This window comes from Chiloscyllium plagiosum, unplaced genomic scaffold (assembly GCF_037043375.1).
Source record: "Chiloscyllium plagiosum isolate Xiang-an unplaced genomic scaffold, Cpla_swu_hap1 HiC_scaffold_18, whole genome shotgun sequence".
Classification (NCBI taxonomy): Eukaryota; Metazoa; Chordata; class Chondrichthyes; order Orectolobiformes; family Hemiscylliidae; genus Chiloscyllium; species Chiloscyllium plagiosum.
Window position 1 is genome coordinate 24,428,924 of NW_028270156.1, and position 26,669 is coordinate 24,455,592.

A 26,669-nucleotide genomic window follows, 5' to 3' on the forward strand; every position below is an offset into this window, starting at 1 on the left:
GATACTGATTAAGGATGATCAGCCATGATCATATTGAATGGTGGTGCAGGCTTGAAGGGCAGAATGGCCTACTCCTGCACATATTGTCTATTGTCTATTGTCTATTTTTTGTTTTAATCCTTTCATGGGATGTCAACATCTTTGCCAAGTAGATCATTTGTTACCCATCCTAAATGTGGCTAAAAGCAAGTGATGGAGCCGAATGGCTCACCTCTCTCCCCACTACCCATTTGACCAAAGCAGGCTTGTTTTTACGAAAAAGGATGTGCTTGTCAATCCAGAGAATACTTAATCATTTATGTGATGATAAAGGTCACAACACATAGGTTTTCTTGAGTTTTTAAAGAGAAAGGAAAAATATCAGTTGTACATAATATAGTCTAACTAAAATACTAAGAATGGACTAATTTTCACACAGTTAAATATTTCACAAACACAGAAATAAATGTGTGGAAGAGTAGGAGGATTAAGCAATGTGAAATCCAATGAGGTAAATGATTCTTGAAGACTGGTGACTTGTCTAGCTTCAAGTCGAACTCTAGTATGACCCGGGGTGATTTAAAGATATCGATGGTTCTGTATGTGACACATGAAGAGTCAAACACAGCAGGGTTCAAAGATCTATGGAGAGACAGGGAGAGACACCAACAAAGGGATTTTGTTTCTTCAGTGTCTCATTTGCTTGTCCTATTCTGCAGTGAGAGCAGGCATTTAGACAGAGAATAGGTTAGCTGGCTTATCCACATTACTTGCTCTGTCTCCAGCTGCCCAAAGTTAAAAATCACACAATACCTGGTTATAGTCCAACAGGTTTATTTGGAAGCGCAAGCTTTCAGAGCACTACTCCTTCATCAGGTGGTTGTGGAGTACAAGCTGCCCAGTTATCCCAAATATTGTTGTGGCAGAGAGTCATAGAATCATAGAGATGTATAGCATGGAAACAGACCTTTCAGTCCAACGCGTCCATGCTGACCAGATATCCCAGCCCAATCTAGTCCCACCTGCCAGCCCCAGGCCCATATCCCTCCAAACCCTTCCTATTCATATATCCATCCAGATGCCTTTTAAATGTTGCAATTGTACCAGCCTCCATCACATCCTCTGGCAGCTCATTCCATACACGCATCACCCCCTGTGTGAAAAAGCTGCCCCTTAGGTCCCTTTTAAATCTTTCCCCTCTCACCCTAAACCTATGCCCTCTAGTTCTGGATTCCTCCACCCCAGGGAAAAGACCTTGTCTATTTATCCCATCCATTCCCCTCATGATTTTATAAACCTCTATAAGGTCACCCCTCAGCCTCCGATGCTCCAGGGAAAACAGCCCCAGCCTGTTCAACCTCTCCCTACAGCTTAAATCCTCCAATCCTGGCAACATCCTTGTCAATCTTTTCTGAACCTTTTAAAATTTCACAACATCATTCTGATAGGAAGGAGACCGGAATTGCACGCAATATTCCAACAGTGGCCTAACCAATGTCCTGTACAGCTGCAATACGACCTCCCAACTCCTGTACTCAATACTCTGACCAATAAAGATTAGATTAGATTACTTACAGTGTGGAAACAGGCCCTTCGGCCCAACAAGTCCACACCGACCCGCCGAAGCGTATACCACCCAAACCCATACTCCTACGTTTACCCCTTCACCTAACACTACGGGCAATTTAGCATGGCCAATTCACCTAACCTGCACATTTTTGGATTGTGGGAGGAAATCGGAGCACCCGGAGGAAACCCACGCAGCCACGGGGAGAATGTGCAAACTCCACACAGAGAGTCACCTGAGGCGGGAGTTGAACCCGGGTCTCTGGCGCTGTGAGGCAGCAGTGCTAACCACTGTGCCACCGTGCCGCCCACAAAGGAAACCATACCAAATGCTTTCTTCACTACCTTTCTACCTGCGACTCTACTTTCAAGGATCTATGAACCTGCACTCCAAGGTTTCTTTGTTCAGCAACACTCCCATAGTGAATTCCAGATTTGTAGCCAGCTGCGATTAGTTGATGTCTGGACAATTTCATTTTGCAACCAATGTCCCATTGTCCAATGGTCATGTCTTATAGTTTGCTTCCACCCAGTTGGATCCCAAGGTGATTATCTGGAAGCTTTCCTAATAAATAGGTAGGTCATCATTTAAAATGTTTTAAGACAACTGTTCCTGGTGAGGCTTTGCAGACAATTTATCTCCATTTCAATGGTTTTCGAATGTGGAAGAGACAACAATACAAATGGTAAGCTATCTTTAATAGTGACTTCAATTCACTGGAATTTAGCTTTAGCCTTTTTAAAAAAATCAGTAAGTGCTTCTAAGTCATTTATTTTATAAAGTCTTTTTTTTTAAAAAAAAAAGCATGGCTCCATAACACAGGAAGTTTGTTGGTCAGCATTGCTGTTACATTATGAAGAACAGAAAGGTCAAGATAAAAAGGTACTGTGTTCTGTCATGCTTTTTCTGTCTTGATGGGGTCTGTAAATAGAGGTACACGTATAGATGTGCCATGTAGAATGGTGACAGTAAGGTTTTCCATCACTCTTAACTCCTACCCCCTTCCCATGTCAATGTCGATGAAGCAACACATTCCTTTTTATGCATTCCTTGAATTTGTGATACTGTATCTATGTGACCTGTTCTACATGAGGGACAACAAACACAAATTGAATGGCTTCTTTCCTGAACATCTCAATTCAGTCCAAAGATGTAACCTCAAGCTTGTGGTCACCTGTAATTTCCATTCCCTCTGTCTTTTCCCTCTGTTCTAATGATGCTTATGTCACTGACTGGGTGACAGGGTTGAGAAAGCTGCTGACCGCTCATCACTGCAGCTCGTGATCCATCAAGGCACAAGCCACCCCGAGGCTCAACAACTCAACCATGCCACAAAAGAGCCCAAAAAGCAAGCCAGACTGGGGCTGTGAAGTCTACAACCCCATACAACAACAAAGCCTGCTACCGAAAAACTTGCAGGCCCAAACCTGGGCTTTGCAGTCACCTAACTACTCATCTGTTGATAGATGTCATCCTTGATTCTGAGGGACTGCTGATGAAGATGACAAATGAACCTCAAGGAATGACCGCTTGTCTTTTGGTTAACCACGTCACAGTTTTCCAGATCCAACGCTGAGCTCCACAATTTGAGATTATCTTCTCCACTCCCATTTTTACAAACAGCATGTGCTAGCAATGATCCGACTGTTGCCATTTACATCTCTTTTAGTCTCAGCTTCTTTTTATTTATTGATCCCATTACTATCCCCCTTTGTTCTGCATCATTATCACTTCTGTAATTTAATGAAGCCAGCTTTCCATCCCATCAAAGACTGTACCACCAGGCACCAGCCTTTCCTTGCCATACCATTTAAAAATCAATCATGTCACAGGAAGAGACAATATTATAGTGAATGCTTTGTCTAGAACTAATATGAATGAAAATGAATACCACAATCAAGATGGATTTCTGTAGGATATGATTGTTGTGAAAATCCTAAAGTGCTTTTTGTCAAGAAATTGACCCAGAAATTCCGATGGCCAGTGACATGATCAAGACCATGCAGAATTCCTGCCTTAGCTAAGTGAAAATTGCTTGGGCTATTGAATTTTCCAAAGGCTTGTTCCCTGCATTTAGATCCCTCCAAAGAGTCCATTTAATTTGGAGTTTCTGACTCACTGCAGCTTAATAGTTATCCAGGAAAAGCTAGAGGCTTATAAACCCCCGTTATAATCTTGATGTGAGTGAGTGAGTTTGAGTACGACTCCTTTATCTGCCCATCTCTCAGACTGCTGCTGTAATGTTGAAGCAGAATTTCTAAAAGACTCACTCCAGTGTTCAAGCATTCCAGCAGCACACTCCCACTTAACTTAATTATTTTAATGGACATGTAAATAAAATTACTCAGGAATTTCTCATCTCAAGCACTTCCCAGATGAAATAAACATAATAGAACTCAACAGGCATAAACTGAGGTTTCACCTTCAGCTCAAATGAGGATCTCAAAAAATCCAGACCATAGCCAGATCTTTAAAAAACTAATATTCTGTCCTATTCCTCAGCCAATTGAACGTGGGTGTTGTCAATCCATACTGACATTGATGCTATACGGGTTACTACCATGAAGATCCCTCTTTCTCAACTTCTCCTCTCATATGAGGCATGGTTGCCTTCAAGTTAAACCTATCATCAATCGTCTCTTTCTAATGAGTGAGCAGCCCTAGAGAATTCTGGGATTATGGTGAATTTATACATTAATGTTAATGCACAGCACCATGCTGCAGAATTGTACCTGGGATATATACTTTAGTCAAACCATCAGAAATTGTTGGTGATAGTCATGACTCAATACATAGTATTCTCACCCCTGAGTCAGAAGAAGGATGGCTCTTGCTCAATCTTGGGATTTGACTACATAATCTAAATCGTCAATTAAGTGATTCATTAAGGAAATGCTGCGCTGTTGGAGGTACTGACTTTCTAAAGATATTTTAAATCAAACTGTTGTTGCCTTTTCTCAAGTGGCAAATTTATAAATGAACAAAAAAACATTGAATTCACAAATAACAATGAATAAAACTTGTCAGAAAAAGCAATTGTTTGGAGATGCTGGTGTTGGACTGGGGTGGACAAAGTTAAAAATCACACAACACCAGGTTATAGTCCAACAGGTTTATTTGGAAGCACTAGCTTTTGGAGCGCTGCTACTTTATCACAGAATTTATAGCATAGTGTGATGAAACTGAAATTATACATTGAAGAAACCTGGATTGATTGTTAAATCTCTCATCTTTTAGAGTGAGCATGTTGATTTCAGTTCTTTCACATGTAAATCGCAGAACTTTTTTAAAGTTACATTTTCAAGTGAACTTTAACAATTGGTGTCATGTCGGCCCAGATAATGCATTTAAGGTGTGAGGTGCCCTGTGTGAGGCTGTCTGTGCCACAATGGTCAGACTGATTCTAATCTAAAAAACAGATTTACAGAATCTTACATGGATTCATACAGTTTTTGCGCAAAATATAATGTAATTCTGCAAGTACAAATTCACCCACAAACTTATATGTGTGTGTGCGCGTGTGTATGCATGCGGGTATGTGTGTGGAAGTGGGGGTTATGAGTGTCTGTGAGAGAAAGAGTGTGTGTGTGTGTTTGAGAGAGAATGTGAGGGTTAAGGGGTATAAGTCTATGAGAGGATGCGTATGAGTGTGGGAGTTAATGTGTGAGCGTATGAGAACCGAAACTTACATGTTCATTCTAAAAGATGAGACACTTAACAAACAATCCAGGTCTTTTTCAATAGATAATTTCAGTTACATCACACTGTAAACTTTTGCTATAATTTCTGTGTCTTATATCTTATACTCCACAACCACCCGATGAAGGAGCAGTGCTCCAAAAGCTAGTGCTTCCAAATAAACTGTTGGACTATAACCTGGTGTTGTGTAATTTTTAACAGAAAAAGCAAATCAAAGTTGCAGGCAGAGTATATATAGTCAAGTTAATGTGCAAAGGAACTCAGCAAGGCTGGATGGCATTATTTCAATGCAAGGAATCTTGTGAGTGAGACATATGAGTTGAGGGTGCTGATTAACCTTTTTTTATTCATTCATGGGATGGGTGCATCGCTGGCAAAGTCAGTATTTATTGCCCAGCCCTAATTGCCCAGAGGGTAGTCAAGAGTCAAACATGTTTCTGTGGGTCTGGAGTCACATGTGGGCTGGACCAGTTAAGGAGGGCAGTTTCCTTCCCTACAGAACATTAGTGAACCAGATGGGGTATACCAACAATCGATATTGGAGTAATGGTTATTAGTAGATTCTTAATTCCAGATTTTTATTAGCAGGATTTGAACCCAGGTCCCCAGAACTTTACCTTGTTTCTGGGTTAACAGTCCAGTGATAATATCACTATTATCTAGCAGTTCAATATTCCAGGGGATAGAAACTTCAGGTAAAACAGGTTAGAATGTGACAGAGGAGGTAGTTTTGCAATATTGACCAAGGTATCAATTAATGCAATGAGGAGATATGATTTCTTGGATGATTCCTGAATTGAGGCCACATGAGTAAAACTTAAATAGGATAATAATAGGAGTTTCAACTCCCCGGTATTAAAGGGACAAGGTGTGAAGGTTTTAAAGGTAGTGGAAATCTTAAAATGTATCCAGAAAAGCTTTTTTAAGCCAGCATTTGAAAAGCCCTACAAAAAACAAGGAGGTGCTGAACTTAATTTTAGGGAATGAAGCCAGGCTAGATAAAGCAGTGAGGAAGCATTTCATGACAGTGACCATAGTTCATTACAGTTTAAGGTACCCATGCAGAAGAACAAAGATAGACCAGAAATAAAGGTTTTGAATTGGAAGCAGGCTCTTTTTAATTTTATAAAGTAAGATCTGGTTGTGAAGTGGTCCAGGGATAGCTACATCATGGAAAATCTATATTGGAGCAATGGAAGTTTGTCAAAAAGGAAACAGCAGAGTCAACATGTTCCATAAAGATGAAGATCAGAACCAATGAGTTCAGAGAACCTAGGACGTCAAAGAATGTACAGGATTGGATTATGAAACAATGGGAAGTTCACCATAGATGTGGAGATCTCAAAACATGGGACGGCCTAGAGGAGTACAAAAAGTGTAGGATTGCTTTAAAAAGAAATTAGGAAAGTGAAGAGAAGACATTAAAATGAACCCTGATGGGTAACTTAAAGGGAAATCTAAAGCCATATTATAAGTATATTAGGAACGGGAGAATAACCAGAGAAGGAGTGTGATTCATTAGGGACCAAAGTGGTTAACTTTGTGTGAAGCCGCACATGAGGATTTAAATGAGTTCTCAGCATCTGTGTTCACAATAGAGAAGGACAATATAGATATAGAAATCAACAAGGAGTACTGTGTTATATTCAAATAAATTACTTTTAAGAGGGAGGAGTTAACAGTTTTAACTGGCTTAAAGTTGGATAAATCTCCAGGCCCAGATGAGATAAATCCCAGCTGTTGTGGGAGGCAAGGGAGGAGATTGCAAGGGCTCTGACATTAACATAGAAACTAGGTGCAGGACCAGACAATTCAGCCCTTTGAGCCTGCTCTACCACTCAACATGATTATGGCTGATCTTCTGTCTCAATGCCACATTCATGCTTTCTCTCCATATCCCTTGATGCCTTCAAAAACTGAAAAGAAAGTGTCTACTATTATTAATTTTCAAATCCTCTCTGGCCACAAGAGAGATGCCAGAGGACTGGAGGACTGTTAATGTGGTGCCATTATTCAAGAAGGGTGGTAGGAATAAACCAGGGAACTATAGGCCAGGAAATCGAAAGTCAGTGACAAGAAAACTTTTGGAAAAAGGTTCTGAGATACAGAATTATTTTGTTTGGAAAGGCAAGGATTATTCAAGGATAGTCAGCATGGCTTTGTCAGGGTGACATCATGCCTGACAGGTTTGATTACGTTTTTTGAGGAGATAACTAGTTGTGTAGAAGAGAGTGGTGCTAGAAAAGCACAGCAGGTCAGGCAGCATATGAGGAGCAGGAAAATGGGCATCTGCAGTCCTTGTTTTTACCTAGTTGTGTAGAAGAGGCTAGTTCAGTTTATGTAGCTTACTTGGATTTCAGTAAGGTTTTTGACAAGGTCTAGCATGGATAACTCGTCAAGAATTTAAGTGCCAAAATGATCCAAGGTTAATTGGATCCAAAATTGGCCTAGTGGTTGGTCAGATAGCAGAATAGTGACAAATTATTCTATTTTATTCAAGAATAGAATTTATTCAGGAAAAGTGTAAGGTGATGCATTGTGGGAGTATTAATAAGGTATGGGAGTACACAATGAATGGTAGGACCCTAGGAAGTACAGTGGACCAGAAGATCTTGGTGTCTATGTCCATAGATCCTTGAAGGCAGGTAGATAAGGTGGTTAAGAAATCTGATGGGGTTAGTCAAGGTATTGAAAGAAGAGCTAGGAGGTAATACAACCTTAGTTAGACCATAGGTGGAGCATTGGTTGCTACACCATCAGAAGGATTCTACTAGAGATGGCGAAGATGAGATTCACCAGCATGTTGCCTAGGCTGGAGTGATTCAACTATGACAAGAGACTAGACAGGCTGGGGTTGTTTTCCTTAGAATGGAACAGGCCAATGAGGGAATTGATTGAGGTGTACAACACTATGAGCAACACAAAATGGGTAGATAGAATGAAACTTTCTCGCTTAGTAGAGGGATCATTAACTAAAGGGCAGAGATTTAAGCTGAGAGGCAAGAGGTCCAGAAGGATTTAAGGAAGAATTTTGTGGGTATCTGGAACTTACTGCCTTTAAGGGTAATAGAATAGGAAGCATTACAACATTTAAAGAGTATTTAGATTGACCACTTGAAATGCCATAGCATATAAGGCTACAGGCCAATTGCTTGAAAATGGGACTGGTGTAGATGGGTGTATGATGGTTGGTGCAGAGGCCCTTTTTCCATACTGTAAAACTCTCAGACTCTATGATTCTAAATGCTCAGAGCTTTGAAATTGTAGCCTTCATCAATATCAGGCACCCTTTTCATTTGCCATGGACACTCTTTGCTTATGCACCAACTTCTTCAGACAACTTTCAATTCTGGATATATGTAGTTATTTGTTTCATTGAAAAGCGTGATTTGTAAATTATGCATATGCACAGTAATTTATTTTCATTTGAAAGGCAAGTTTTCATTTCTGTGTGTGTATCCATTGCCAATGCATTAGGACATGATAACATCTGTGTATTTATGATGTCACACAAGAATTTGCATGCAGCTACTGGCATTCTCATCAAACCACGACTGTGTAAGTCCCTTATGTGATTTGTGCATGCACAGCCATGCGGTGTCATGAGAATTACACTTGTGCAGGTCATAGCATCAGAAAATACTCCCTCAAAAAATTCCCATGTCATCGTTCTACATTCAGAAGATAGTTGAAGATCAGGATTCTTTTCTGCAAATGTTGGTTGATTCTAGATCCATTGTTAGTATGAAATCTGAAATTGTGAGTTTTTTAGTAACCAAAGATATCAAGGGACATAGGGGAAAAGATATCTGGAGTTATGTCACAAATCAGCCATGATCTCATTGAATGGTAGAATAGTCTTGAGGGGCTAAATGGTCTCCCACTGCTCCTAAGTTCACATATTCCTTACTGCAAGCTGTATCTGAAGGAGCTCCAATGAGCAGAAAATATAAAGAATGAAGCAATTTGTGGAATTTTAACTTCTTCCCAAAAAGATTTGTCTTAAGACCTGATCTTCCTGCTGTCTTAAGGTTGTCACTGTCAGGAAATGTCTGTCATCACATTCTCACTTCCTCCAGCAATTTGCTGCAACACTCTCACTTGATGCAGCATTTTCTTCATAACGTACTCAATCCCTTTAACAGGTCACATCATTGTTGTTGCTAATAGTGACTAACTGAAATGTTCTTCTAATGCTACATTTCACAGCCAAACATTTGAAATGTTTATCCTTACAGCAAGCTTCCATCATGCTCATTTCTCACACAAATTCAATGCCAATTGGTCTTGTCTCACTAAACAAAAACCTATGCTCACAATCTTACAGCATCCATTTCAAACAGAAGTGTTCCCCCAAATGACATTAAAAGGCAATTTCACATAGAAAATTCTTAGGTTTCCAGTGTGGGAAAATAAATGTTACAATGGTTGGATTAGAGGTAAAGCTAAAGGTAAAGCTGCCACAGTCCCAGAGGACCATGGAGCTGCTCTCTTATTTGAAAGAACTGACTGGTAGCGGTTTAACCTGAGGGTCACCACACCTCAGGCAAGGGACAAAGTGGAACTTTCATTTTGACTTTAGGTGGTGCAGGAACAGAGGTACATTGTTTGGATACAGTAGTCAGAGTTTAGTGGCAGTGATGGAGTGTTCCATTGCTAGATATGTCATATTTCAACAATATATTAAATTGAGACATTTTTCAGTTGCAATAGCAGTGATCAGAGGATCCATTAAACTCAGGCTCTGTTCGCATTTCTATCAGACTAAAACAGCTGTAAGACTATTTTCAAGAAAAGCAGGGGTATCTTGATTAATATTTATCTCTATTTACTACAAAGCAGAAGTTGCTGGAAAAGCTCAGCAGGTCTGGCAGCATCTGTGAACTGAAGAGGATTCTGAGGAAGCGTCACTGGTTCCAAAACGTTAACTCTGATTTCACTTCACAGATACTGCCAGACCTGCTCAGCTTTTCCAGCAACTTCTGTTTTTGTTTCTAATTTAAAGTATCCATTGTTCTCTCAGTTTTTATTTACTGCAGATTATTGGATCATTACCACACTGCTGTTTGTGGGGTCTTGATGAGCACAAGTTGGTGACAGTGTTTCTGGCACTACAACAGTGAATGTGAAAGTACTTTGTTGCCTGTAAAACACTTTTGGTGATCCTAATATTGTGAAAGGTCCAATATGAACCAGGTTCTTTCGTGGTGCAAATATTGGATTGCTAGACTGATTACATTTTCTGAGATGCATGTGGTGTATGCTGCAGTATGTGATAACTTCTTATAGCTGCTGCTCACACGTTAACGTGGTACAAGTAGTAAAAACAAAGTAGTACTGCAGAAAGGAGCCAAGAGTGCATTATCTCAGACAGAGTGAGTACTGTGTGTGAAATCCATGCTGTTACGCAAGTGCAATGTGCTCCATAGTAGATTCAGTAATAAAGTCACTGCTTCATTCTCTTCTCTAGTTGTCCAAGTCTCCACTGAGCCCAGACAAGGCCACCTGCTGTGGAACTAAGCACACCCTATCTAATTAAACAAGCAAATGCCATTGTGTGACAGATATTCTCTGGTACTGTCACAAAGTCTCGAACTGCCATCTGCTCACTGTTAGAATTTATTTCATAAACCACACCAACAGTAAAGCACACCATACTGCCTACCCATGGATTTATTGCCAAAAGTGCAAGTAGAATTGGCATTATTGTGAAACTGTTACTGCTGCTTCACAAGGTACATTAATCTATTCCTTATAGCTAATAACGTCTGCAAATTCCTTCATTTATTTTTGTGGAAGTCTCGTTACATCAAGCTTTCCAACAAGAGCAAGGTACTGCAGTGGTAATGTTACTGGGTTTGAAATCCAGGCTGCTAGATAATCAATCCAGATAATAAGAGCTCAAAGTCACACCACTGACACTTTAAGAATTCAAATTCAGTTACAATCTGGAAATATTCTCATATAAGACATTAGTACAGCTCAGCTGGAACATTATGTCCAGTTCAGAGCATTGCACTTTAGGAAGGTAATAGAGAGAGTGCAGGAAAGATTCACAAAAATGGTCCTGGGAATAAGGAATTTCAGTTATAAAGAGAGAAAATGGAATGCAATTTAATCTTGAAAAGTGTAAGGTTTGAGATAGCTTTAAAAGCCAAAGAAGTGCACTCTGAATGGTAGGACTGTGGAAAGGATCATAGAATCCCTATAGTCTGGAAGCATGCCATTTGGCCCATCAATTCCACACCAAGCCTCCGAAGAGCATTCCATCCAGACCCAACCCATCCCTATAACCTTGCATTTCCTATGGCGAACCCACCTAGCCTGCATATCCCTGAAAACTATGGACAACTTAGCATGGCCAATCCACCTAACCTGCACCTCTTTGGACAGTGGGAAGAAACCTGTGCACACAAAGAAAACTCATGCAGATATAGGGAGAATGTGCAAACTTCGCACAACTAGTCACCTGAGGCTGGAATCAAACCCGGGTCCCTGGTGCTATGAGGCAGCAGTGCTAACCACCAAGCTATTATGCCACCCCAAATCAGAGGGTATTTGGTGCATATGCCCATAGATCCTCAAAGGCAACAAGATAGTAGACAAAATGGTTCAGAAGGCAGATGGGATACTGGCCTTTATTAATCAAGCAAGAGCAAGGAGATTACGATGGAAGATCGTGATGAGCTGCTTTCTTGAACTGCTGTAATTCAGTACACCCATAATGCTGTCAGGGAGAGAATACCATGGTGGGATAGTAAAGATACAATATAAATCCAAGTTATTGTAGGATTTATAATTCCAACATCAATGCAGAATTAACAAACTGCCGTGTGTAGATTTACATAAAATTGCCTTCTGTTTGGTCCTGAGATACCTTAATAAGTGTGTCATTTATCAGAGCAACAAAATGCATGCAACCATCATGTCCAAATATAGGCATGGTCTGGCCTGGGTAACAAGGTTGTAAGCTCTTGTCTGAAATGAAGCAAGTAATAAATTAAAGATATACAATGCTGTGTTTTGGAGATAAGCTTCAGGCTGAAATTCTTTATTCATTACAATGAATACAGCTCAACTGAAGCAGCACATTCAATCCTTCTATTAACACCACCGATTCTTAAACTAGCTGCAAGTAATTACATGCTCCCATCAACTGTATTCTGTGAGATTTTGTGAAGGTTTAATGTATTTCACAGTGGTAGTTCTGCAGGAGCTGCTGATGGTAAATCTTTCACCTGGTAATGGGCATTCACGTTACCATCTTTTCATTGTGCAAAGCTGAAAAAGAGTAATTATAATGCAAACCGTTGTGGTTAGAAAGGTTACAGATTGCAACTGGTACACACATTCTCTTTTCAAAAGTGGAACTTTCTATCATGTGAAGTGGTTACAGTGAATAGCATAGATGCATTCAGAGGAAAATTAGATAGACAAGTGAAGAAAAAAGGAATAAAAGGTTACGTTGATAAGATTGGATGGTGTAGAGTGGGAAGAAGTTCATCTGAAGTATTAACATCAGCATTGGCTGAATGCTCTGTTCCTGCACTGTAAATAGAGTGAATTATTACACTTTAGGGTGTGCTGCCTTTCGATGAGATATTGAAATCGATGCTCCAACTGCACTCTCAGGTGGATGTAAAAAATCCCAAAGTACTATTTCGAAAGAAAAACAAGTAAAATACTCTGATTTTCTGGCAAATATTTATCCACCAAGTACATCACCAAAACAAATTATCTGGTTACTGTTTGTTAGAGCTTGCTGTGTGAAAATTGGCTGCTATATTTCCTACATTATCACCATAATTACAGAGTACACTTCAAAATGGCTGTTGATCACTTTAGGATGTATTTTTATTGTAAAAGGACACCTATAAATGTCTTTTCTTTATTTATTTGCATCAATGAGGAGGTGCATTTTTTTTAAGGCATCTGCCCAGATACAGCATAATTTAAGCTAAATTGAACAAGGTTGTGCTGAAGAGCTCCAAATTCTAAATGCAACTAAGTTCCACACAGTAAGGGACTTCAAGCTTCACCATCCTCATGGGTAAATGTGCATCAAATATTTTACTGCTTTATGAAGAAGGACCCTAACAGCAGCTTATTATTTTCATTGCAAGGACACCACACTCGGAATGATTACAGTTTATGTGAATATTGTCACAGCATCATTCATTTCTAAAGAAATACCAGAGTACATACAGATAACTCTGTTGTGTTAAAATTTGCCATTGAATGACTTTCATGGTGGAAAACCCTCCCTAAAAATCAAATCACAATCACGGTCAAATATTCTTGTGTCCTTTTTAAGTGGCAAGGATGTTTGTGCAGAAATTGCTTTGGAGGAGTTACCGGATCCAACAGTGTTGGTAAGTTCAACTAATGTTAGTTTATTCAACGAAGAGAAGTGCCACAAGCTCAGAATGATTCAGTGATCATGTCGTTGTAGCTCTGGGTGTTAATCTATCTTCCTCGTACTGCTGAACTCACTAACTCATTTCACCCAGCTCTCTGATGAGGTCACTGGCTCTGACTAGTTAAATAAAAAAAGTTCCATGAGAAAAGGCAGAAAAACAAAATGATTTCCAAAACCCTGCAGCCACTAAAGGTGGTGAAAGCTGTGACACTCCAGATTTTAAAAAGTCATACGACGGACACAAGGGAAGGGGGACAGACTGCATTGCTCGGAAGAAAATCAGCTTGATTGGGCTAAATGGACTCTTTCTGTGCTGTAATGATTCCATGTTGAATCCTTAGTCCACACTTCCTGACATATTAGGCTACGTTTGGAATATTGCAATCAATTCTGGTCTCCCTGCTACAGGAAAGATGTTGTTAAACCTGAAAGGGGTCAGAAAATATTTACAAGGATGATGCCAACGTTGGAGGGCTTAAGCTATAGGGAGAGGCTGAACTGGCTGGGGCTATTTTCCCTGGACCTTCGGAGATTGAGGGGTGACCTTATAGGGGTTTATGAAATCATGAGGGGCGTGGATAGGGTGAATAGCCAAGGTCTGTTTACCCAGGGTAGGAGAGACCAAACCAGAGGGCATAGGTTTAAGGTGAAAGGGGAAAGATTTAAAAGGGAGCTAAGGGACAACTTTTTCACACAGCATGTATGGAATGAGCCTCCAAAGAAAGTAGTGGAGGCTGGTACAAATACAGCATTTAAGACCATAAGACCATAAGACATAGGAGTGGAAGTAAGGCCATTCGGAGTCCACTCCGCCATTCAATCATGGCTGACGGCCTTTCAACTCCACTTACCCGCATTCTCCCCGTAGCCCTTAATTCCTTGTGACATCAAGAATTTATCAATCTCTGCCTTGAAGACATTTAGCGTCCCGGACTCCACTGCACTCTGCGGCAATGAATTCCACAGGCCCACCACTCTCCGGCTGAAGAAATGTCTCCGCATTTCTGTTCTAAATTTACCCCCTCTAATTCTAAGGTTGTGTCCACCGGGCCTAGTCTCCTCGCCTAACGGAAACAATTTCCTAGCGTCCACCATTTCCAAGCCATGTATTATCTTGTAAGTTTCTATTAGATCTCCCCTTAATCCTCTGAACTCCAATGAATACAATCCCAGGATCCTCAGCCGTTTCTCGTATGTTAGACCTACCATTCCAGGGATCATCCGTGTGAATCTCCACTGGACACGCTCCAGTGCCAGTATGTCCTTCCTGAGGTGAGGGGACCAAAACTGGACACAGTACTCCAAATGGGGCCTAACCAGAGCTTTATAAAGTCTCAGTAGCACAACGGTGCTTTTATATTCCAACCCTCTTGAGATAAATGACAACATTGCATTCGCTTTCTTAATCACGGACTCAACCTGCATGTTTACCGTTACAGAATCCTCGACTTGCACTCCCAGATCTCTTTGTACTTTGGCTTTATGAATTTTCTCACCGTTTAGAAAGTAGTCCATGCTTGTATTCTTTTTTCCAAAGTGCAAGACTTCGCATTTGCTCACATTGAATTCCATCAGCCATTTCCTGGACCACTCTCCCAAACTGTCTAGATCCTTCTGCAGCCTCCCCACTTCCTCAGTACTACCTGTCTGTCCGCCTAACTTGTATCATTGGCAAACTTCGCTAGAATGCCCCCAGTCCCTTCATCCAGATCATTAATATATAACGTGAACAGCTGCGGCCCCAACACTGAACCCTGCGGGACACTGCTTGTCACCGGTTGCCATTCCGAAAAAGAACCTTTTATCCCAACTCTCTGTCTTCTGTCAGACAGACAATCCTCAATCCATACCAGTAGCTCACCTCGAACACCATGGGCCCCGACCTTGCTCAGCAGCCTCCCGTGTGGCACCTTATCAAAGGCGTTTTGGAAGTCTAGATAGACCACATCCACTGGGTTTCCCTGGTCTAACCTACTTGTCACCTCTTCAAAGAATTCCAACAGGATTTAAAAGGCATCTGGATGGGTATACAAATAGGATGGGTTTAGAGAGATATGAGCCAAATGTTACAAATGGGACCAGATTAATTTAGGATATTTGGTTGGCATGGACAAACTGGAGTGAAGGGTCTGTTTCCATGCTGTATAACTCTATGTCTCTATGGCCAAACTGTTTGGAGTATGTTCACACACCATGACAATGGTAGCCCAGCAGCATAAATGCTTTCAACATTTTTCTCAGCAGGGAATCCTGAGGAAGGGAGTCTCACCTTGGAGACTCTGTGATCCAGTCAGACTGATGGCCACTGCTGGAATACAGTCAGTCTCCAGCACTGAGGAGCCCAGGGTCAGGTGTCATGGTGGTGGTACTGGTGGTGGTGAGGTGGGGGGGAGGTGGTTTGAACTCAGGGTGCAGGAACAGGTCCATGCAGCTGGGGGAGATATAAAAGGAGTTGGAGGATTTCAGGAGGAAAGCCTCTAAAGGGCCTGATGGGCACCTAGATGATGTTCATGCCTATCTTGCCTGACACCAGCCCATACATTTAAAGCTGCATTGATGTCTGCATTTCATTGCCTTCCCTGCCACAGATCAACTACCAGTAATTCAAGGACAAAACCGCAGTGGCCTCGATAGACCCAAAGGCAGGCACGCCTTCCAAAGTCTCCACCCAACTCCATACCCTTGGAAGACCTCAGGCAGGCCTGGGCTGAGGATGGGAATGAATGGGTGGTGAGGCCATTACCTCTTTGCTATTTTCCTCTTCCTGCCTCCAGTAGGGGAAAATATGGGCTTATGGCGCTCCATTCATTTCAATTTATTGAAGTCTTGATATTTTGAGTGGGCTCTAAATGGTGAATTATCAAAGGAAAGTTGCTCCATAAAGCTTTTCCTGGGAATAGTGAAAAATCATGAAGAAAATCAAGGGATAATAAGAGATAAAACACACTAGAATTTTTATTCTCCAAACTTTTCCAACCTAATTACTGGAGTAAGACAAAGCATCGATTCCCTACAGGGTGGAAACAGGCCATTTGGCACAACAAGTCCACACCAACCCTATGAAGAGTAACATACCCAGACCCATTCCCCTACCCTATTACTCTACATTTACCCCTGACTAATGCACCTAACTTTCATATTCCTGAACACTATGGGCAATTTAGCATGGCGAATTCACCTAACCTGCATATCTCTGGATTGTGGGAGGAAACTAGAGCACCTGGAGGAAACCTATACAGACACAGGGAGAATATCCAAACTCAACACAGTTGCCCAAGGCTGGAATCAAACTTGGGTCTGGCATTGTGAGGAAGCAGTGCTAACCACTGAACCACCATGCCGCCTAACTGGTTAGCTTCAATTGTACTGAACCTTGGTGTGACTGCATCAAGAGTACTGTGTGCAGTTCTGGACCCCTTACCTCAACAAACTTTCCACAGAAGGAGTGCAATGGAGGTCCACCAGAATAATCTCTGGGGTGGCTGTGATTTTATGAGGACAGATTAAGAAAACAGTTCTGTATTCTTTAGAATTTCAAAGAATGCAAGGTGATCTCAATGAAGCTTTCAAAATTCTTAAATGAGTAGACTGTGCAAATGCACAAAGGATGTTTTTCTTGTCTGCAGGGTCTAGAAGCAGGGACACATGAATAAGTTGGCATAACATTTAGAATTGAGTTGAGAAGTGACTATGTTCGAGATAGGCAGATAGGACGGATGGATTGATGGATGAATGGACATTCAGATAGATTTCTAAGCACTAATGATATGGGAGTTGCAGTGGAATATAATGTTGAGATAGTCAATCAAACATGATCTAGAATGATGGAGCAAGCTCTGTGGGCTGAATGGCCTGCTCCTGCTGGTATATTTCTCTGCCCCTCAGAGGATTGAAACTGGTTGAGGAGATCACATGGTTCCAGATAGCAATCCTTGCTTTAGTTTCAAATTCCAATTTGCAGAGATCTCAGTCAGCAACTTATAATATTTTGCATTTCGATCGTGCTATTAATTTTAAAAAATATCTCCTCATCTCTCCCCAATCAAATATATATGCAACTCTCACTGGTCCATCTCCTCAAGTCCAGCAAATATTAAAATTCTCCTCCTGATATTTAAAAACACAGAAAGCTAGCAAATAGATGCACAGACAATCAGGAATGTTGGCCCTTACTTCAAGCAGCTTGGAGCATACGAACAGGGAACTCATAATACAACTGAACAGGGTATAGGTAAGACCGCATCCGGTGTACTGTGAGCAGCTTTGGTCCCGTTATTTCATAGGAGGCAGTCGAGAGAAAGTTGACTGGGATGATTCGCAGTGTGGACAGTTTGTCTAATGATCAAAAGCTGAACAGATTTGGGTTTCTGCTCATTGGAGTTTGGAAGAATGAGGTGTGGTCTCAAAGAAATACATTGGATCCTTCAGGGACTTGATAGGGTAAATACTGAGAGGATGTTTCCCCACATGGGGGAGCCTAGGACCAAAGGGCAGAGACTCAGAATAAAGGGTCGCCAACTTAAGACTGAGATGATGAGGAACTTCTTCTCTCAGAGGGTTGTGAGTCTTTAGAACTCCTTGTCACAGAGAGCTGCAGGGGCAGAGTCCTTGTGTATACTTAAGGCTGCAACTGACAAATTCTTGATCAGACAGTGAATCAAGGGCTGTGAGGATAGGGCAGGGAAGTGAGCCTGAAGAGTGTGAAATCAGACATGATGCCATTGAATGGCAGAGCAAGCTCAAGGAGTCAAACAGCCTCCTTTCTCATATGGTCTTAGCCTAGTCTGAACCTTTTCCAGCAGACTGTGTGAACAGCAATAATGGCTTCAGAAATGGAGGACAGTCTTTGTGGAGGACTTTTCCTAGCCTTATTCCTGAACTGAGAAATAAAGCAGGAACGGGGCATTGTCAGACATCTCATAGCATTTCCTCTCCAATGCTTTTGCCAATTATATTAAACCTGCGGCCATTGGTTTATCAACTCTGTTGGCAGTGAGAACTATTCCTCCTTATCCACTATACAAAAGCATTGCATAATTTTGAATAGATCTGTTAAAACCTTCAATCTATCTTGTAAAGAATACCATGTTTGCTGGATCACCTGAAGTGCAGAGGCAGGGAGCTAATAACAACGTACAAATGAGTAATAAAAATCACTCAGCTTACCATTTTGCTAACATCATGCATGCTATTTGCATGAAATAGATTATTTACTTCCCACAGTGACTAGGATTTCCCTGAATAACAACCAGGATGATGGAGAAAACAGAGACATTCTTTTATGAGATGAATTGTCTGTGCTTTGCCTCCCCAAGTCACCCTTGGTCTGGTTTATTGTTTTGTGAGGATGTGCCGTTACTATTTCTGCTGATTGCTTTTTCAGTATCTTAGACAAAATTTTCAAAATCCACCTTGTGACAACGGTAGGATTTTGCTCCAGCTTATAAACCTGTTGGACTATAACCTGGTGTTGTGTGAGTTTTAACTTTGTTTTACAAAGACTTACAAAAATTGCCCACAAATCTGTCATTACTTTGAGATTTACCAGAAGTTACAAAATTAATAGTTGCATATATTCCCCCATGCATCTATTATGTGATCTAATTTAATACCCTTTGGTGAAGGATAAGATTTCTCGATATGTAAGAGAAAAGGAAGTTGCATTTGAGTGGCACCTTCCATTACCTCAAAGCAATTTACAGCCAATGAAATAACCCTGTAATCACTGTTGTGATGTAAGAGACATGGCAGTCAATGTGTACATAGCAAGCTCCCATAAACTGCAGTGATTATGAGAAAATCTGTTTCTTTTGGGCTGAATCTTACAATTTTTTGGCCAACTATGAGCTGTGTCAAGTTGTTTCGAGGGATTCTTACAGAGAGGCTCAGCAGGATTTCTCACCAGATCTTATCATTAATCACCCACAGTGTCCCTATCCACTACCCCCATCGAGTCTCTCACATCTGATCCTATCTCCAACTCACCAGGTGCCATTATCAGAAATCACCAGGTATCCAGCGTAAGACTGGCACCCCTGGGTCACATCATCTCTGAAAGCCTTTGTTCACCCACAAATGTTGGTCCGTCGCTGGCAATGTGATGGCATAGCAACCACAAGGCTACACTGCTCATAGCCAACATGGCTGACACTCCCTTGCACATACAACACTCCCCACTCTCTCACCCTGGTCACTGTTTAATGACCAATCCTTATGGTTTGTTTGTCCATAGCTACATCAGTCTAAACACTCTCTCTTGAACATCACTACTCTGTCCCATTAGACACCTGCATCTTGTTATTGCCTCATCCTTCACATAGAGCCAATTATTTCAACAATTCCAAATGTGAGCTTTTATTTACAGCCACTAAAAAGGAGTACAAACAAAACAAATTTAGCTGCAGTTCACCCCAAAGATACAAAGCTAATGCTGAAATCATGCAGAATGATTGTTTTACAGTCCATTATGACTCACTGCACCCAGCTCCCAGAACCAGCTCAAGTCCTTTCAGGTCTTTAGCATCTGATAAAGCTCACCTCTGTCATGGACAGTGAAAGATTCCCCCTCCCCAATGTCCTCTTCGTCCTCATCAGAAAACTGCTCCAGTTCCTCAGTATCCATCCCTTCATCTCATTGCCAGCTGTAATTGTGCAGAGTTCAGCACACCAAGCTAATGTAGCACATTCTATCCGGACTATACTAGAGCACCTCCCCCAGCCTGGTCCAAGCAGTGAAACTGCACCTTCAGCTGCCCCATTGTCTGCTCCAACATGACCCTGGTTGAGGCACGGACAGCATCATATCTGAGATTCACATCAATCAGTGTGTTGCTCAATGGTGTCATCACCCATGGTTCTGCAGTAAAGGTACCTGAGCCCTCAAACACAGTAGTTACATGGGAGTGTTCTAAGATGTACATGCTATGGCAGGTGCCAGGCTATCAGGCACACACTCCAGGAAATGGTAATAGTGATGACAGATCATCTGAATATTAATGGAATGGAATCCTGTTGGTGAATTCTCAGGGCTGTGATATGGACCCTCACAGTCCCACATATGTACAGTTATGCACAGCCTCACCATGTGTACCAACCTGCTGAAATTACTGTGGCAGCTCAGTGATCAGCATATTACATGAAAAGGGAATGCCTACTACACCCTGACCCCCTTCTCATCCCAACAACTGTTCAGTCTCTCACTGCATTCAAAACAGACCATGGTTGAACAGCTGATGAACCAATGGTCTTCACTTCTCACAGGATCCTTGGAAGTTGCATGAATAATGGTTCACTTTTGGCAAACTGCTTGTGGTATCCCAGCAGGACGGACCATTGCCCACTCCTCAGGCTGTGGTCACACATATCCCCGGACTGTGCCCAGCCGAAGCGAATGAATAAACTTGGCTGGTCAAAACTGGTTGCTAATGTACCTTACAATGACAGCCTGTGCTTCCTAAGCAATGACCATGGAGAAAGGGTGTGCATGCCTGGAGTCCATGATTTGTTGCCCTGAATGCTATTTGGTGCTGAGCAAAATGGAGGCAGGAAGCAAGAGCTGAATGAAGTCACCAGGTACTCACTCTGATTTCCATGTTGAGAATTCTTGACATTTAATTTATTCGGCGCATTTGGTAAGCTAGGAAGCTGCATAATAATGAGGCCAGTTGTGCCATTAGCAGGGTGTTTCACAAGCTATAATCCTCTTTAATTGGAAACTCTCTGCTGCTTAGTGAGAAACTCATCTTTTTACTTGGCATAAACATAACAGATGCAGCAAGATGCTCCTGACGTTGAGACATACCTTTTGTCTGATCTGCCAGAAATCACTCCATTGCCCACATTGCTTAGACCCCTAAAAGATTCCATCTTTTGTGACTCATGTTGGTTGAGGGATAACTATTGGCTAGGACACTGGTGAGAACCCACCAGTTAGAATCACAGACTCCCTACAGTGTGGAAGCAGGCCATTCGGCCCTTTGGGTCCACACTGCCCCTTCGAAGAGCATCCAACCCAGACTCACCCCACTAGCCTATCCATGTGACCTTGCTTCTAACATGGCTAATCCACCTAACCTGCACATCTTTTGTCTGCGGGAGGAAACTGGAGCAAACGGAAGAAACCCACACAGACACAGGGAGGACATGCAAGCTCCACACAAACAGTCACCTGAGGCTGGGATCAAGCCCAGGTCCGTGTTGCTGTGAGGAAGCAGTACTAACCACAGAGCCAGCGTGCCACTCTTCCTCAATACACCAGGAGATTTATTTTGTGATCACCTGTGGGCCAGATTTGGACTCACCCAAAAGACAATATTCCGAACCTTTGTAAAGGGTTCTAAAGAAGAGCCACTATACCCAAACATTACCTCTGTTTCTCTCACTACAGCTGCTGCCAGACCTGCTGAGTTTCTCCAGCAACTTCTGCTTTTGTTTCAGATTTCCAGCATCTGCAGTTCTTTGATTCTTTTAGGCCAATAGAGGAGATTGCTTAGATTAGATCAGAGAGGGAGAATGTACTTTCCTTTCCCATCATCCGATTCAAGCCTCCCATAACTGGCTTTCCATTTCGTTCAACAATATCTCGGAGCTTTAGTGGGGGAATTTAAGACAGAGATGAACAGGAACGTCTTCACTCAGAGGATTGTTGACCTGTGGTATTCTGAACTCCCAAGAGGACTGGAGGCTGGGTCATTGAATTTATTCAAGGCTGAATTGAGCAGAATTCTGGTTTACAAAAGACCAGGCAGGCAAATGGAGTCAAAGGTGGCATCTAATGAATGGCAGAGAATATTCACTGAGCTGAGAGGTTTACTCCTGCTGCTATGTCCTTTGGTCTTTATGTTCTCATGGTACTGACGCAGCTCCATTGTCCCATCTTATTGTGGGCCCAAAAACAGTACATCAACACACTCCATCCATTCTGACTCAACCTTTTTTACTCCACTCTCCCTGAATAGATGCACCAACCTTCTCTGTTAAATCCAACAACTCACCAAAACCATCAACAGTAGTTACACAGCTCTTGCAATAACGTAAGTACGTAAAAAGTGCCTCAGCTTCAAATTGGATGCCTGGCCGTTATGTAGTGTGTTACTAGATGTGTCTTTAAGAATTTGATCTGTCATGTTTCTTTTGCAAACATTGAGTCAAGTTGTCTACCCGGACCCCAGCAATGTAGCTAACATTGGTTTTTTTAAAGCAGACAAAAGAAGCATGAGTGGGTGGGGTCAAAAACACACAGACCCAGGGTTACAGGTTTTGTGTCTAGGTTGGTGAACAGGGATTTCAGAGGAAGATCCATCTCTTTGCTGCTGCAAAAGCTTGAGTTCTGTCTTTTCTGCTTTCAAGTTTTTGTCCATTTTCCTGGTCTGGAGATCAAATGAGGGAAATTCATTTCACTGAATTTGCCTTTGCCAAGGGAGTGTTTATGGGATGTTATCAAATTGGAACAGTTACTTAGTAGTTAATATATCTACTATTTTGTTAAGCATTTCAATAGAGTTATAGTTAAACCAATTCTTCTATGTTTATTTTGACTGTATTTTAAATGTCAGGTGAGAACAAAGTGTGTTTTGCTTAAAGCCAAGTAGCATGACCAATCGAATTGCATCCAGAATGCAAAGCCTTAGAATTGCTGTTAAAATACGAAAAAGTTAGGGTCTAAGCTATCTCCTTGACATGTTTTGAAGGAGTTTGATTCAGTCCATAACAACTGCTTTTGGAGCTGAACACATATTCAGACTTGCAGAGGAATTGGATGGTCCAAGTTTCAAAGACATATCTAACGTCACAGTCAGATGATGTCAAGAGCTCTTGGCACACACATTGCATATCCCATTTAAACCATTCCTAGCATGGGATACCACCCAGGCTGTGTTACCAGTGTACAGAAGCATGATGTGTGCTATTTTCTGTTTGGGGTCTTCTGTAATGCCAATATCAGCACAGCATACAGCACAGAGACAAATTTCCCAACTAATTTTCTGCCTCTGACTAATGAGGTCATACAAGAAGAGAACACTTACTTGCTAACAGACTTGGCCTGGTACAATGAAGTCCTCAGTGTATACAGATTCAGAACATGCAGAACATACCAAAATAACCCTTGCACAAAGGACACCTTGTGACATTTCTGTAACTAACTAACCAGATGAACATACTTCCAATCTCAGCAAATCAAGCACTTTTCCATTATCCAACAAACTACCACAATCTTCAACATGACCTAACATGTTGGACCGTTATTTAATAGCATGTTGCTATTCTGTAAAACATATTCAATTCTATGTCACCACAAACCAAAAGAAGATTTAAAAAGAGTTGCATGTATATGGCACCCTTTATGATCATCGGAGCACTTTACAGCCAATGAACTGTGGCCACTATTGTGACATAGGAAACACAGCAGACAATGTATGCACAGCAAGCTCCCACAAACAGCAATGTGAAAACGATAAGGTATGCTGATGCTGTTTGAGGGATAAGTATTAGCAAGTACTCCAGAGGTAATTTAGGACAAGATCTGCAGCTCAGGTTGTGGATCAGGTTGTAGGTTTGTTCGCTGAACTGGTAGACCTACCAGCTCGAGGGCTGATGGGGGCCTCAGTTTGACACTTCTTCTGAAAAGTCATATCTCCATTAGTGCATCATTTTCTTGGTGCTGTATTGAATTTGTCAGACTTGAATTTTGAGATCAAGTCCAGGAATAGACTCAAAACCAAAGTCTCTGACCCAGTCTTTGAAAAATAGATTTTAGAAAGAGACTTAGGTTTGCAGAGAGGAGAAAAGAAATGGAAGGAAATATGGAGATGAATCCTTAGGAAAGGGTTGCAAATCTGATTGAGCACATTCCTGGGGATTTCATCAAATTACTCTCAGACTAATTTCCTGCCCCTAATATCCAGTTTCATTGCTCACCTCAGCACATTCACTTGTGCCTTCTTGCACAAATAGATTTCATTGCCCACAAAATATTACAAAATATTTGAACCAGTTCACTGATACTCAGTTTGGATTCTGTCAGAAAAGGCTCCAGACCTCATCACAGACTTGGTCCAAGTATGCACAAAGGAGCTTAATTCAGGAGGTGACTGACTACCCTTGACATCAAAGCAGCACTTGACTAAATGCAACACAAGGATTCCTAACAAATTTGAAGTCAATGGGAACCAGGGAATACTGTCCATTGGTTGGAATCATCCCTAGCACAAATGAAGGATGGTTGCTATTGTTGGAGGCCAGTCATCTTAGACCAAGGACATCACTGCAGGAGTTCCTCACAGTTGATACTTTCCAAATCAATTCCTCAGAGATGTTATTACACACCTCTGAAGCAGGTGAGATGGCTCGGTCAAGGAGACGATGACATTTCCATAAGAACCCTTAAGTTCCTCAGGCTAGTCTACTCAGACCAACTATCTGCATTTGCTTCATCAATGACCTCCCCTTGTTGATGTCACTATGTTCAGCACAATGTACTAAAGCTGTCCATGCCCACAGACAAGAAGACCTGAAAAATATTCAGGCTTGAGCTACCAAATTGCAAATAACATTTGCACCACAGCTCAACCTACTGTGGAGTCGGTGTGGACTTGTTGGGCCGAAGGGCCTGTTTCCATACTATTGGGAATCTAATCTACATTTGTCAAGCAGGATTTCCTTCACTCAAAAGACTCAGTGCCACCCAATCTTAACCTTTCCCTCTCAATGCTTCAACAAACCAACATTGTACAGCACTGTTCAACAACATACAGCACTTGATTGCTTTTTAATTGCAAAGTTTTTGTGGTATTTTAGTTATAGCAGTCCAACTTTCATTTCAACTTACAGCCTCAAAAAAGAAAATACATGGTCTCTTACAATTTAACAAGGGTCCATTGACAAAGAGGTCAATGTTAACTATTATTGCTATGTGGAGAACTGATAAATGTTAGTGGATGCACAGGTCGCACATCTGAAACATGAACAGTTTCTCCCCTGCCTGGCCTTTAAGCATATCCAACATTTTCTGTTGTACTTCTAATATCCCAAGATGTGGGTTTCCTTCAGTAACACTCCAGTGAAGCTCCATAGGACATTTTACGACTTTAAATACATAATTATAAAACAGCACAAGTACACGTTCTTGTTGAATATAATCACATTAATTGTTTATTTCTATCCTTAACTTAGTGTGATAGTTCAATGGGCAATTATTGCACAAATTCATGAGCCATACAGGAAAGTTGAGGGCATGCAGCCATTACAAGGTTAATGGCCCCAATCATCCAACAACGTGTAGGGAATTGTAATGTACAGGAAACCTCTTTCTTGCCACAAGTTACTGGATAATTTGTACATCTTGGCAGCAAAGTCCGACAAATTATTTTCAAAAGCGAAACAACATGGAATTGGACAGTTAAATGGGTGCTGCATAGGACTAGAGGGTTTTTTTTGGTTTGCAGAATCTGGTGCACCCCAAAAAGTAGTACTATCCAGAGCTGAATGCAAACTGACAGAAGGTCTTCAACAAACTGCTCCCTGATGTGGTCCCACTATTGGGGGCATTTTATTGACACAGGGAGCTGAAAGTGGAGAGGCTTGAATTTAGTGGGTGGCCAATTTACATAATTGAAAACTCGAATGGAGGCCATTTTACTTTCTCCTCTCCCAACAGCAGTCTGCAGTTAAGGTTGCATGGGCCAGTGAAGGAGTCATACACCCACAGTCCCAATGACCTTTCTGGCGGAGTTTGTCTCCTGATACCTAGCCCCATGAATGGTTTAAAATATTTTTCTCCCTCACTTCAGTCCTTGGAGTGACCATCAATTGTGGAAAGCCTCAAAGGATGTCAGTGTAGACATTCTTCTCTGAGGCCATTTTAGTCTTTTATACCTGTTCAAGTGAAACCCCACTTGATGCCCTTTAACTTCATATAATTAAAAAAACACTGATGTACACTGAATAGATTTCCTTCTTTCTCAAAGTAAAAAGAAAGGGCTAATAGGCACAAGCAAACTCTCAAGA

At 41.5% G+C, this 26,669-nt stretch overlaps 1 protein-coding gene across 3 annotated transcripts in view; it reads right to left on the bottom strand.

The window, feature by feature from the left end:
- LOC122558036 (uncharacterized) overlaps positions 1–26,669 on the bottom strand; it is a 162,836-nt gene that overhangs the window by 54,672 nt on the left and 81,495 nt on the right. For 2 of the 3 annotated variants that reach the window (XR_015760122.1, XR_015760123.1), the window contains one exon: positions 12,281–12,526. The exons of the other annotated variant lie outside the window; for it this stretch is intronic. The gene's annotated coding sequence lies outside the window, so the exon portion shown is untranslated. Of the gene's footprint in view, positions 1–12,280; positions 12,527–26,669 lie in introns of those variants that run through there. 3 annotated transcript variants of the gene reach the window in all.